The 15,904-nt window shown below is 38.6% G+C and overlaps 1 non-coding gene across 1 annotated transcript; it reads left to right on the top strand.

Moving 5' to 3' along the window:
• Nucleotides 1-1,197: 1,197 nt before the first annotated feature.
• On the top strand, nucleotides 1,198-1,304 carry LOC145038153 (small nucleolar RNA R71). The gene has a single exon (XR_013679218.1). It is a non-coding gene; the product is annotated as a small nucleolar RNA R71 (small nucleolar RNA).
• The last annotated feature ends 14,600 nt before the right edge of the window (nucleotides 1,305-15,904 follow it).

The following is a 15,904-nucleotide window of genomic DNA, read 5'->3' as shown; positions in this document are numbered from 1 at the left end:
TCTTAAAGAACGAGTATGGCATAAGGTTCACACTTGCTCCAGAATCAGCTAAGGCATGAATTGCAGCCAAGTTGCCAAATTGGCAAGGTAAAGTTAAGCTCCCCGGATCACCCTTCTTCTTTGGTAACTTGTTTAGCATTGCGGCGGAGCAGTTCTCATTAAGCACTACCTTCTGCACTTCCTCCATCTTTCTTCTATTGGTGAGGAGTTCCTTAAGGAACTTAGCATACTTGGGCATTTGCATGACGACTTCAATGAAAGGAATGTTGATTTGAAGAGTTTTAATGTGGTCTAGAAGCTGCTGAGTCCATCGGCCCTACTCGGCGAGTAGAACTCTCAGATTGAGAATCTTGCTTTTCTGCTTGTTCTTCCGTTCCTTCCTTCTGCGAGTCCCTGGTTGCTTCAGTTTGAATGGGGGCCAGGGGAGTGATGATCTTTCCACTTCTCGTTGTGACAATGTTTACTTGTGTGCCTCGTGGGTTGTTCTCGGTTTTGCTAGGAAGCTCACCCGGTGACCTTTGGTTTAGTTGTTGAGCAAGTTGCCCAAGTTGCGTTTCTATGTTGTGGATGGATGCTTGCTGGTTCCTGAGCATGGTTCTTGTTTCTTGGATAGCAGCATCATGGTCACTATGTATTTTCTCGGAAGCAGCCACAAATTTAGTAAGCATATCTTCCAAGCTTGGCTTCCTCTCTTGCACCGGCTCCTCCTTTTGATAAAAGCCTCTCCCTTTTTGTCTATACTTCTCCTCCTTGGCCTTCTTGTACTCTTCGTAAGGCAGCCACTCTTTCTTTTGTTTGCGCCAGTCCTCATCATACCAGTCACCGCTCGAATAACATGCTTGTGCCTTCTTGTTGCCATTCTCATCCAAATCACAATCTCTAGTGAGGTGAGGTCCATTGCAGTTTTCACAACCCACCCGAATAGCATGGATAGTTTGATCCATTTTGTCCATTCTCCTATCCATGGTTTTTAACATGGCCATGACCGCGGATAAATCTTCAGTAGTAGCATACGCGGCTCCCCTCGTGAAATCATTCCTAGGGTTGTGGTATTCTCTAGAGTGTTTAGAGAATTCTTCAATCAATTCTTTAATCACCGGGGGTGGCTTCTTTGTAAGTGGGCCTTGCGAGTCTAGCAACTGCCGGGTTGTGACATTGACTCCATCATAGAAGATGGAAACTTCTTGCTGGTTGTTTAGATCATGGTGTGGCCAGTTTCTTAGCAGACCTTTGTACCTCTCCCATGCTTCATATAAAGACTCTCCAGCTTGTTGTTCAAAGTTTGCAATGGCCTTCTTCAGTTTGGCTGTCTTGGATGGTGGGCAAAAGTGATCAATAAATTCTTCCTTCATTATGGCCTAAGTAGTGACTGATCCGGGGGGAAGTGACTTGAGCCAGTCTTTAGCAGCACCCTTGAAGGTTACCGGAAGCATACGAAGTAGTTGAGTTTCGCGGGTTACATTTGGAATATTGAAGTAATCAGCAACATCATTGACTTCATCCAAATGTTTGTAGGCATCTTCATGATCTTTCCCATAGAAAGGTATTTCCTTGAGTGAAGCTAGGATATGACCTTTTAGCTCGAAGGTAGCAGTCGCGGGAATTGCGGGTTGCACAAGTCCCGAGCCATGGTCGTCGCGCATCCTCTTCTTCCATTCTCCCATGGGGATTTCATCAATGTTAGCCATAGTGAACGCTAACTCTTCCTCCGACTCGGTTTCTTGCTCGTACGTTGCCTCCTCTTCTTCCTCGGTCTCGTACCCAATATCTTCTTGAATTGGCTCCTCAATTATCAAAGAAGCGCTAGAAGCTCCTGATTTACTGCTCTTCTTTTTCCCAAAAACAGTCTTCAAGTTGGACAATGGTGATTTCTTTGGTGTGCTTGAACTCTCCACGTCCTTCCCTTTGTTTCTTTTCAATGCGGATTTGGGGTCTTCAAACGGGGGTACCAGTGGTGTGTTTGCTCCTCTGGTCATGAAAGTCCTGAAATCAATCAAATAAAAAGCGTAAAAAGAACAAAAAGATTGTAAAAATAAAGAAAATCTACTGCTGACTAAACTGCTACTCGCTGAGTAGGTGTGATTGCACTCGTCGAGTATCAGTGGTATTTCAAAAAAAACTTCTAAGTTTTAAACTAACTAAAACAGATACTAAAACCTAATTACTAATTACTAAATTGCAATAAATGAACTTTATGCAAGTAAACTCACACAAAGGATTGAAAAAATTAGGAATTAGCTTAATTATTTAGAACCGTTCCCCAGCAACGGCGCCAAAAACTTGATGTGTGTAAAATCAACTAGTTTTATCCCTACTTTTTATTAATAAATTGAGCACACAAAGGCAGTGAACCTGTCTTTAAGTGGTATAGATTGATAAGTAAGGTATCGAACTTAGGGAACGGAAAATTAAACTAATAGCTAATTTTAACTAAAACAAATAATAAAAGTAAAGGGTTTTTCTCTAGTTTTGCAAGACTAGAAACTTAGACAAAGTAAATTAACTAATTAACTAAAGCAACAACTATTCACCAAATTTGATAAAGATGTTTCCATTTAGGTTCAACCAATTCACTCCTATGGTTATTTAAGTTTAAGGTAGATTAATTGCTATTGGTTACCAATTATAATAGTTAGGTTCATATTCATTACTCCTAACCGTTAGACAATTAACTAATTTAAGCGTTGATCAAGTGTTTAAACTAATTAATTCCCTAGATTAATTATTTGGATTAAATAAGATTTGTAATGGTCAATTAAGTTATTAATTCAATTAACCTCTTGTTGATGGTTTCTCAAACAAGCTCACACATTAATCTTCCTATTTTCTTATTAATCTTAGTTTCATAATCATTACTTCTAAGCATATGGTTTAGCATTCACATAGACATATGAGGTTAACAATTAAGTGATGTTCATGCAACCTAATTGCCTTCCAGTTAACAGAAAATACTAGTGATTAATACATAAGGTTCTTTAACAAACTTAATTTAATAAATCACCAATAGACAATTAAGCAAGAATCAATAATCAAACCATAGGAGTTCTTTGGTATTCCCCATATAGAAACAAAAACGAATTTAGCTCATAATTGCAGTAGAAACAAACATAAAAACAAAGTTTACTAAAGCAAACATATTCAATTCCTAAGTCTAAGTGGTAGAATTAACCTAATTGCTTGAATTCTTCCAACTATTGAAGCCTAGGGTTCCTTAGCGTCTTCTGAGTCTCTTAGTCGCAGCTAAACCTTCAAAAATCGCCAAGAGTATGATCCCATGAGATAATGATTCGTCTTTTATAGATATCCCAAAACAGGGTGTACTCGGCGAGTAGCAGAATCAACTCGCCGAGTAGATCCATACTTATCCGTCTTGAATCAGCAGTCGTATTTATCTTCTGGAATATCCTTGTGTACTCGCCGAGTAGGGTCGATCTACTCGCCGAGTATATCATCTTCTTTCACTCTTTGATCTTCAATTGCTTCCCTTTTCTCCTTTTTGCTTCCAAGCATATCTTTTGGACTGAAAACAAAATTCACAACATTTTAAGTACCTTTTGTCCACATTATTCACATAATTAATCAAAAATAACTAAGAATATATGCTAAATAATTAACTAATTACGCACATATAAAGGACGTACGCCGGGCGTAATCCCAATACGCTCAACGTAGCATTGTGGATCCCTGATGCATGCATGGCGAGGTAGTACTGATGTGTATTTTTCATGCACTGGGTTTTTTTATTTATAATTCCTAATTTATCGCATCTAAACCACACCTTACAGGCAGTGAACCTGATCGAGTATAGTATAGCTTTCATAAGCAAGGGTGTCGAACACAAAGGAAACGGTGGTAAATTAATTCAGAATATTTGATTATAGGTTACAAAACACACGAAAGGAATAAATGGTTTATTAAATCTCAAACGAACAATTAATTAACAAATCTCGATAAACTAACAGGGAAACAAATCTCTTCGGGTACTTTGGTTTAGATTAATTACACCATAAAAGCATAGACAATTGCATACACATTCATTTATTCATGTTCACCGATTCCTAAAATGATTAGACTCGCATTCACTATTACTATCCTTTAGCAAACAAGTCAATTCACACAATGATCAGTTGATTAAACTAACATGTTTCCTAGTGTTCAGTTCGTATCAAGCAAGACTTGTAATAATAGTTAATCAAATTTGGTCGTTTAATTAACCTCTTGTTGATGGTCATCACACAAGGCTCACACATTAACTTACTTATTTCTAAGTTAATCGTAGTTTCACATTCGCTATTCCTAGACTTATAATCTTGATGGTCATAAAAGTCTTAAGATACAAGCAATCAAGCAGATGTTCATACAACTTAATTTACTTGACAATTAACAGCAAATAATTATCATTAACACATAAGGATCTTTTAACAAGCTTGGCAAGATAAATTAAACATAAATAAGCAATTCAATATAGCAATTAATCCAATAATCAAGGTTTCATTCAATCATAAACACAAAGTAAAAGGTTTTTACACCTAAATCAGAAACTAAACACATAATAGTATCACAATGGAATGCTAAAGATGGTCACGTTAACAACCCATATGATTACCGATATGCATCCGCTCTCCAATCCTTCCGATCTCCGCTCCCGTTAGCTTAACGGCCTTCCAGCTGCCTTTTAGACCCTTAAAACGCCTTAACAGAAGTTAATTATCGACTAAATTAGGTTAGAAGTCGAATCCCCCTCTGTGGTTAGCTGATAATCGCTTTTTATAACCCTTGAAACCGACTTACGTACGCTGGGCGTAAGTCGTATTACGCTGGGTGTACTGGGAAATATGTCGCGATGAGGAAATCTGGATGTAGGCCGTTACGTTGGGCGTAACCATAAATTACACTGGGCGTACCCCTTGTTTGATCGTTACGCTAAGCGTATTACGCTAAGCGTATTACGCTGGGCGTACTTGGCTCCTCCAGCATTTTTTCTTTCTTTTAGCTTCTAAGCCCTAATTCTGCTCCTGTCTTTTCTTGTGTGCTCTATCGACAACTAATAGCTGCAAATCATAATTCAAAGTATTATAAGTAGTTTTTAGTTCTAAAAGAGAATAATAAAGGCTAAAATATTAAGTTATAATGTATAAAAAATATATAAAAATACACATATCAAAATACCCCACACTTAGCCTTTGCTTGCCCCCAAGCAAATTTACTTTTATTTTACCAAGATCGCACTCAACAATCCATTTTAAACTCAGCCATTATATCAAGACCGCAACGCATGCATTTGTGTCTAATTTTTTTTTCCTAAAGAACCCACCATACTCTAAATACTCACAATCCTCATAAACACTCGCCCACTTTTTCTGAACAATGCTCATAAGCACTCCTAACCTAAAGGTATTTTTGGTTGAGCAACCCAAGCATACATAATATAGACAATTACAATTTATGATACCACTATGGAGTTCTTTTGGAATTCTTCACTTCTTTGACATTTGATCTTTAATTTCTTTGAATTCACCACCTTGTTGTTTGATTTTTGGTATCCTCAACTTTTGAATTTTCTTTGGAATTTTGATCTTTTGACTTCATACCTTAACTTTGATGCTCCAAAAATTCTTCAAACTTTTTCTTGTAATTCTATCTCTCTCCTTTTTTACATGTAGCTCACTTTTTTCACTTAAAACCCTACATGCTTAAGCAGGGGCACTCAACTTCAACCTTTATTGGTTAACGATAATAATTTTACTGGATATATTTCTAGTACACGATGCTAAACATATTGCATCCTTCAAACTAAGCGAGGTTGTGTTTTTGTCCCATGATTTCACTAGAATAAGGAGGCCACAAATGCACTAGAACGTATATAGGCTCAACTAAACATTTGAGTTCTTACCGGATCATCTAATACAATATTAGCAACATTTTGAATTATCACTAGATTTTTCTAAATTAAACTATTATTTCAAGTTTTTAAAATTTTAAATTTTCCTAAATCTAGCAACTTTCAAACTATTATTTCAGTTTTTAATTTACTTTTATCGACCCCCTACCCCACACTTATTTCATACAATGTCCTCATTGTATGTATAAAACTAATTAAGCACATAAAAAGGGAGAAAAAGGAACAGACTCCCCTGGGGTAGTTGTGGCGAGATCGAATGGGGCTGCTACAAGTTGCTCCAAACATTGCTGAAAGACTGGAAACTAGAACTGCTGCTTCTAAATTTTCAAGAACACTGATTTCTAAGATGTGGTGCAAAGATTGCAAATAAATGCAATATGTAGTAACCATGACGTGGGTAAGTGTCAACCACGTCGTCTCGTCAAGAGATGTGAAATCTAAACATGGCCACAATGTGAAAATTGTTGGTCACATCGTCATATCAAGAATGGCAACCTCTTTTCATGATGTAAACTCCCCCACAACATAGGAAAGTGTCAACCATGTCGTGATAGTCGGGATGATACTTCTACCTCTCGTCGAAATAAAACTCTATGGTGTGGGAACAGCTTATCGATATCATAAGAGTCAAAATATAGTAAAAATGCCACTTTTCTAAATAATCTCTCACGAAATTAATATGCACCCCACACTTATGACAAATCGTGGGTCTTGAATATAATCTTCGAACTCTCACACAACTCTGTCTAGCAACAGTCGGACCTAGCTGCTAAACATACTGCCAGCTTTCTATGGGAGAAAATTCTGCAAAGATCTAAACAACCAAAGAGCATCAACATGGAAAACAAAAATAAAACAACCTAAATTAAACTTAATTACATACCAAATAAAAATAATAATACTAAGCAACGCAAAATTAACACAAAAATAAAAATAAAAATAAAAAGGATAAACTAAGTCACTCGTCATCCTCGTCATCGTGCTGCTGTGTCCCAGATGCACCGACTTCATCAGGTCGTGACTGGAATGGTGGAGGGAAAGGAACCGAGTACTGAAACCCTTGGTGGGCAAAGAATGCAGTCAACGCATCCCCATACCACTGTTGTTGTCTCTCCACGTGTGGAGCACGCTCACCCAGGCTCTAAACTCCCTCATCAATGCGGTGAAATCCCTCGTCCATGCGCTGAGCCAGGTAACGTGTATCAATCTCTCGCTCAGGTCCCTGCTGCGCTCCTCGAGGAGCAAGTCTACGTCGATGGGCTCATCGCGGCTGTGGCTCGACTGCACCCTCCTCGTCCACCACGTCATCTGGTCGTACCCGTAAGACACCATCCTCGCTCCGCTCAAGTACACGCATCGACTCCAATAACTGAAGGCTCATTGGCCTCATATCATGAAACACCATCGATCTCGTAATCTCATGCATCAACAACTGATAGGATCGAGCTAATCGCGTGATAAAATGCCCCCCCCCAATCGGGCTATCCTTCCGAAGTCCCATGGCCCTCCTACCCAAATAAGCGGCTAAAGAAACTTGAAGGTTCAGGTGCCTCCCTGGAGTAACAAGTGCCCATAAGAAATATAAGTCTGTATATGACACTCTCTCACTATTCTTATGGTGCATGAGAGATATGGAAATTAGACGGTGCAACAATCTGTATGTAGTAGACCGAATCATCCTCCCTCGTGCAGTAGATAGAGCATACACTCCCCCAGTAATCTTGGCCCAAAAAGTATTTTCATTGTAGTCATCCGGCCGGCTCGTGAGACAATCAGCAAGGAATACCGGGAAGTGGACACTCCTCGTCTCGTCTGCTGTATATATCCCAACTCGAGTGGCAAGCTCAATCACACTGCACTCCCGACTCACACCACCCAGTCTGAAGGAAAAGGTTGTCTTATCATCGGGTGTCTTCCTAGGGTCATAGGAAACTTTAGCATAAAACTCCAGCAAAAATTCCTGATACACAGGCTCCTGGATCCTGAACAGTCTTGCCCATCCCTAACATATGAACAAATGCACTCCACTCGCGTTCGAGTGCGTGTATTGCAAACAATCCTGGATCAGCACAGCAAGTCCAGTCTGGGTCGCCAGTTCCCAGTCAAATGAAGGTGTTATGTCAATCTCCTTAGTAAGCAGCAGACTCAGATTGTTGACATATTTGGCCCGGGTTGCATTGTTTAGATTGTGTGGGAACTGTAAGAAACGGTGATTGGTCACGTCCTCAGGTGGGTTGGTCCTTTGAGTTCTACGGGCCATAATCTGCACAAATAAACACCAAACACAAAACCAAACAAAATAATCCCAGCATTAACAAATTTAGAATAAAAAAATAATGCTGCTTGGGCATGACTGTACGCTAGGCGTATGTCCAGAGCACCGAATCTGCCCCCCCTGTTGGTCTAAGATCATATGAATACAATACACAGGTATATGCGCAGGAGTATTTTACAAGGCATAACAAGTGTGGGGTATTTTACAAGGTAGTTAAAAATAACGGGACCAACCCTAAGCATATGTCCAAGAACTCGAACTTGTTTCCTGATCGCTATTTATCTATCCATGATCACCCAACATTTAACAATTATACACAGGGAGAGTTCGTAGGGGCAGTAAAAAACCGAAGAGTCTTCAGGGCGTACGCTAGCCGTGCGTCCACAAACTCGAAATGATGGTTATTGGACAAGATTAAGACCAAATTAAGTCTTAGGGTTTAGTTTATTGACCGAAATTGGTCTTATTAAGACATAAACAAACAAAAATTCATGCAAAATCGGTCCTATTTCAAGAAGTGCATAAATTCTAGATTTTGATTTAGGCTTAATACCTCTATTTTCATGAAAATAATTTCAAATCAAAGCAATAAGGTATCCGATTAACTTACCTTTGTGTTGATTCTACAAGAAAAGAAGAAAAATCGAAGATCTTGTGGAGTATTTGGCCGTCTCAGTTCGTGTGTGAAGGAAGGATGTGAAAGAATAACAAAAAAGTCAAAGGGTAAAAAGATATAACCTGTCGCCGATTTACGTTGGGTGTAAGTTCAAATGTACACTGGGCGTACCACCCATTCCGAGAAGAAGTCATCCGCGATCAATCTTGAGTACGCTTGGCGTAATGTCAATTATGCTGGGCGTAATTTAACTGAAATTTTATTTTTCCTTTTCCTTATTTGAAATTCCTTTTTCCAACTAATAAATTTGGGAACTTCTAAATATATTTTTTTTTAATTGCGTCAACAACAACCATGACTTTCCGATGAGGGACATTTTTAAAAAAAAAATGAGATATCATGATCACTTGTTTTTGTCGAGATCAAACAACAACAATTAATTAAAATCCTTGCACGCAAGAAATGGTTTATGAAAACAACCACTTTCGGGACCTGTTAGAATATTTCCTTTGTTTTCTTCGCCATTTTAACTAAAAGTAGAACAAGAAGTGACCTAACTAGTCAAGAACAGCAAGAGCTCGGTCTTCCACTTAACCACTACAATATGCCTTGCTATACTACGCCTCATGGATTGAGTTGGACAAATCAACAAAGTAGTAGGCTAAGTAGGTCAAGAATTCCCTAATCGCTTGCATTCTCGAAACCCATGCAAAAGGTAAGGTCAATCAATGTATACGATCCCAAATTGCTGCAATTAACAACAAGAACCTTCCCGACAAGTGAAATGATATCAACGAAAATAAAACTAAAAATAAAACTAACTAAAAACAAATAACGAATAATCAAATAAACTAAATTAATTAAAAAGTCGTTCCCCGGCAACAACACCAAAAGCTTGATGTGTATTTTTCATGCACTGGGTTTTTTATTTATAATTCCTAATTTATCGCATCTAAACCACACCTTACAGGCAGTGAACCTGATCGAGTATAGTATAGCTTTGATAAGCAAGTGTGTCGAACACAAAGGGAACGGTGGTAAATTAATTCAGAATATTTGATTACAGGTTACAAAACACACTAAAGGAATAAATGGTTTATTAAATCTCAAACGAACAATTAATTAACAAATCTCGATAAACTAACAGGGAAACAAATCTCTTCGGGTACTTTGGTTTAGATTTATTACACCTTAAAAGCATAGAGAATTGCATACACAAATTCATTTATTCATGTTCACCGATTCCTAAAATGATTATATTCGCGTTCACTATTACTATCCTTTAGCAAACAAGTCAATTCACACAGTGATCAGTTGATTAAACTAACATGTTTCCTAGTGTTCAGTTCGTATCAAGCAAGACTTGTAATAATAGTTAATCAAATTTGGTCGTTCAATTAACCTCTTGTTGATGGTCGTCACACAAGGCTCACACATTAACTTACTTATTTCCACGTTAATCCTAGTTTCACATTTGCTATTCCTAGACTTATAATCTTGATGGTCCTTAAAGTCATAAGATACAAGCAATCAAGCAGATGTTCATACAACTTAATTTACTTGACAATTAACAGCAAATAATTATCATTAACACATAAGGATCTTTTACCAAGCTTGGCAAGATAAATTAAACATAAACAAACAATTCAATATAGCAATTAATCCAATAATCAAGGTTTCACTCAATCATAAACACAAAGTAAAAGGTTTTTACACCTAAATCAGAAACTAAACACATAATAGTATCACAATGGAATGCTAAACAGGGTCATGTTAACAACCCATATGATTACCGACATGTATCCGCTCTCCAATCCTTCTGATCTCGGCTCCCGTTAGCTTAACGGCCTTCCGGCTGTCTTCTAGACCCTCAAAACAGCTTAACAGAAGTTAATTATCGACTAAATTAGGTTAGAAGTCAAATCCCCCTCTCTGGTTAGCTGTTAATCCCTTTTTATAACCCTTGAAACTGACTTACGTATGTTAGGCGTAATGGGAATTATGTCGCGATGAGGAAATCTGGATGCAGGCCGTTACGCTGGGTGTAAGCATAAATTACGTTGGGGGTACCCCTTGTTTGATCATTACGCTAAGCGTACTAGTCAATTACGCTGGGCGTACTTGGCTCCTCCAGCATTTTTTCTTTCTTTTAGCTTCTAAGCCCTAATTCTGCTCCTGTCTTTTCTTGTGTGCTCTATCGACAACTAATAGCTGCAAATCATAATTCAAAGTATTATAAGTAGTTTTTAGTTCTAAAAGAGAATAATAAAGGCTAAAATATTAAGATATAATGTATAAAAATATATATCTAAATACACATATCAAGTACGCCCAACGTACACGTGTAGTTGACTTTTGTTGACTTTTAGGGTTTTGTCAAATTATGGACTCTAGAGGCCATGGAGGGGTAAAATGGTCTTTTATCCTTTTGTGAGTTTGTAGTGGGTTTAGCCTAGCTTATTTTAGGGTCATTAATTAATTAGAGATAATTATGGTATGTTTTAGGCGGAGGTTAGACTGGTGATTCGTGTATGAGGTTTATTTGCTTGCTTACGAGGTGAGTCTTCTCACTATACTTACCATGAGTGGTAAATTTGTGTGACCAGAGGGTCTTGTATGTTTATATTGAGTATTGTGATATCCTGCATTGTGATTTATGTTTTGTATTATTCTGAGCTTTACTGAGTTAGGATCGGAGGGTCCACCCGAGTTATAAGACCGGAGGGTCCCACTGACACACATTGACCGGAGGGTCTTATTCGAGATATAATCATGATAGGCTAATGAGATGTGTGTGGTATTTTGGGAAACTCGCTAAGCTTTGTGCTTATCGGGTTATGTGATATGTGCTTCAGGTACATCTCAGGATCGCGGGAAGGCGCCGGGTTGATTGTACACACGATATGGAGTTATGTTTTTGAGGATCCTGGATTTTTACTCAAACAATTATGGATATGTGTTTTTGATAATTTAACACTTTGGTGTTTTTGTGAAATGTGTTTATTAGAATTATTTAATTTTTAAAATGAAAAATTTGTTTGAAAATTTATGGTGTTACAAGTTGGTATCAGAGCCTTGGTTTAAAGGATTCAGATGTACTCTCGAGTATGTTTGGACTCAAACTGAGGATTTGAGGAAAAGTTTCAAAAGAAATGATTTTTCTAAAATGAGTAAGAGTTTTAAGAGAAGAATGAGTTGGAGCAGTGTCGAATCAGCCAGAGCCCGAACGATGATTTCCTAAAATAAACTTACTTGTTTGTGTTATGAGATATTCATGAAATATTAGGGAGGCATGCTAGAGGATAGGCTAGGTATTTTATATTTTAGGGCTAGATTTGCCTGATTTGTGATGTTTTAGCTTAGGAGATACTATTGATCGATGTTAACTATTATTTGCCTTAAGTATGTGTTGAGTAAGAGTATCTAGCAGGAATCACTTAGAAAGAGTTCTTAGTTGAGGGATAATATAGGAGAGATACCTAGATGAGCATATGAGGGGTCTACTGAGAGAGTAATCTGATATTCGTGAGAGATAGAGTACTTGTGAATTGGGATCCTAGGAGGAGGACTTGGGGTGACTACAGGTTGGTGTGGAAGGTAGTATTAGGCCCATACTATTGAAAGCACCGGATCTAAATGCAACCTAAGTACGAATCCTTAGGATGCTAAGGAGCATGTAGGGACAGGTAGTGTGAGTATACTCGATTTAGTCTCTGATGATTTTCGTGCTGTGTTTCGGAGACATTATGGTGGGTACACGCCACAACCCCGGGAGCAGTGAGACCAGTGATGAGGAGATCTGCATGATCATTGTAGAGGAGGTGGCCGCAGCCATTTGGGAGCCGATACCAAAGATGTTTGAGTCTATTAAGACCACACTGATTGAGACATTTGACGAGCGATATGCTGCTGTTACTGTAATTTCCGTAGATCCAGACTTGTCAATTTAGAGACACTAAGTGTCGAAAATGACTTTTCAGCAAAAGATTATTTATAATAAATAGTCTTAACCAAGTTGTAGAATATATCTCAAGGTTTCCATACATATAAAGAACGTCAAAATCCGAGTTATAACGAAGAAGTTATGGCTCGTCGAAGTTTTACGGCAAAACCGGCACGACACGACGCGATGTAAATAGTGAATTTACAATAGAAGACTTTTTAGCCTTATCAATCTAAATGAAAGTTGTATTATATGTTAAAACGAGAACATACAAGAAAAGAACACCCAAATCTGACTTCGTATGAGGAAGTTATAAATTTTGTAAGATTTGGCTTAGCAGTGCATGGCCCGAAACTTGATTTTCAGATTGAGCGGTTATTGGCCTACGCAACCTAAATGAGAATTGAAGATCTCATTAATAGGAACTTGACGGTAAAAAGATGGATGAAAAAAGAGTCCATATGTAGAAGTTATGAATTTTACGCGTACATTTAACAGTATAATCTCCTCGTACTGTTAAATTTAAGATTGGTTAAGAATTAGCCAACGAAGTCAAAATGAAACTTGTAGATCTTATTTTTACCTACGCGTTGATATAAAGAACGTCAAAAACAGAGGTCGTATGTGATAGTTACAGATTTCAGAAGTCGGAAGTGTGCTATGAGAAAATAGGTGATGTGGTATAATCTTGGCCATTGCTTTCTCCCCACGTCGTGCCACTAGATGGTGACATGTGGCCCCAAGTTCAGCCATTTTCACCCTATAAATAGAACCTCTCCCACCCTCATTTTCTTCACACCTTTCCCATTCTTTCTTCTTTTTACTCTTTCTCTCTCTCTAGAACCTCTCTCTAGCCTGGAAACCCACCGAAAAGCCTAAGGAACCTCCCTAGCACAAGGCAGAAGCCCCAGAGTGCTCGACGGCTCCGAGAAGAAGAGCTTTTTGGCTCGGGAACGCTTCTCCAAGCAAAGCCCGATTTTCTATAAACCCTGTTGTAAGTGAGCTACGCCTACATTATTTTTAATATACCTTTTATTTAATTATATAATAGTAATAATAGCTAGACTATTAATTAGTCTCAGCGAATAATAGACTAAACTCTAGTGGTAATAATACTAGGTTTCGTCGAAGGAAATTATTTTTTTAAGAAGCGAAGCACTGTCTGAGTTCGGAATCACCACCTTTTCAAGTGAGTGCATAGTCTCTTTCATCTTACACATAGATATGAAGCATTTTAATATAAATTACGTGCTATGTGTGCATATTGTCTAAATACTTGTTGTCTATGCCAGTGAAAGATTTTTATACATGTTTTAAATGATGTAAACTATATAAAGTATTTTATATCTACAAAATATGTTGGGTAAAATATGGGTAGCTAAATGATGAGGGATAAAAGTTGAAATAGAGGAACATTAGTAGTATGAACCTAGTGCCCTATAGGTAAACATTGGCAACAATGGACCTAGTACCCTATATATGAGCATTGGCAGCTGCGCCACAACCCGTATATGTTTTAGATCTACGGTAAACGTCCTAGCAGCTGCACTCTAAGAACAGTATCGACACTGCGCCTAATAGGGAGCCTTATGACCATGACAATAGTGTTTAAAGGTCAATACCGGTAGAAGCACCTCATAGAAAATGTCCTAATTTTGGCAGCGACACCTATGTGATAGAACTAGCAGCTGTGCTTAACAGCTGTGTCATTGAAAACAATGGACTTCGTACATACTCCTTAGGAATGAATGAATGATAAATAGCTGATCCTTAGGGTAAATCCTTAAGAAGATAATGGGAATGGGTAATTGGGTTGATTGTTTGATGTTTAAATATAATAATTATATTATTGTGGGTTGAAAACCCTATGTACTCACCAGGTTTCCCAACCTGACCCACTCCAGCTTATTTGTATCACAGGTGTCGATACGGAGTTACTTTACACTGAGAGATTTAAAAGAGATGTAGATCACAAGTGTAAATGAATGTAAGTTCTGTTTATGCTTATGTTCCTGTATTGATGATGACATCCCAATGTTTTAAAATAAATAAAAAAATACATTTCTTAGGAAATGCTTTGATAACATAATTATCATGTTTTTATAGGGACAAATTCCGCAACACTTTTATTAAAAAAAGTACTCTGATTTTTATAAAGCATAAACAAAAATCGGTATTTTCTGGGCGTGAAAATTGGGGATGTCACAGTTACTGAGGCTGCTGCTGCTGTAGCCACCATAGCCATCGCCGCTACTAGGCCACAGGGAGGTGACTCGTTGTTGCTATGGGAGTTCATCAATACAAAGCCACCAGAGTTTGATGGGACACAGGATTCGATTGTTGCTATGAGATGGATCTCCAACATTTAGGGGTGTTTTTACACATGTTCATGCCCCAAGCACCTGAGAATTTAGTTTCCACTAAACCAGCTTCGTTTGTGAGCGAAGGATTGGTGAAAGTTCGTGACAGCCAGTTTTACTCATGCAGATCATGCTGCAGTGACATGGGAGAGATTCAAACTGTTGTTCTGAGACGAGTATGTTCCCCCGGTGGAGAGGGAACAGTTAGCCCAGGAGTTTCTGTCTCTCAAGTAGAATACAAAAACTATGACTTAGATCATGAGGATGTTCCATGAGAGGGCCTTGTTTTGTCCTAAGCACGTTTCTACTAAGCAGGCACACGAGTGAGCCAATATTTGAGCATATTGAGGAGGGATATACGGGAGTTCGTGGCGAACTCATCATACCGGACATTGGCTGAGCTTCAGACCAATGCTAGGAGGAGGGAGATTGAGCTCAAGTCGCAGACCAGGGAGGAGGAGGTGGAGTCTCGGGGTCGAGAGAGGAGACGGATACGGTCACAACCAGAGATGAAGTGGGCAAAGCCCACTAATAGGAGAGTTAGGGGCCAGAAGGGCCACACTTGTGGTAAGTGCGGAAAGAGTCACGAGTGATCATGTCGGGCAAGGATTTGCTACAAATGTCACAAAGAGGGGCACATGGTGAAGGATTTCCCCAAGGGGTTTGTAGTTTTCTTTCATTGCAACCAGACTGACCATCAGAAGGCCAAGTACCCTCAACTCATTTAGGGATCAACTTAAGGTTCTGCACATGTTGCATTACATGCTACTGATAGTTGGCCAACGAAGATCGAGACACCGAGGGGTCA

This window comes from Lactuca saligna, chromosome 3 (genome assembly GCF_052625555.1).
Source record: "Lactuca saligna cultivar CGN05327 chromosome 3, ASM5262555v1, whole genome shotgun sequence".
Classification (NCBI taxonomy): domain Eukaryota; kingdom Viridiplantae; phylum Streptophyta; class Magnoliopsida; order Asterales; family Asteraceae; genus Lactuca; species Lactuca saligna.
The sequence above is the reverse complement of the archived record's forward strand: the minus strand, read 5'-3'. Positions and strand labels throughout refer to the sequence as shown.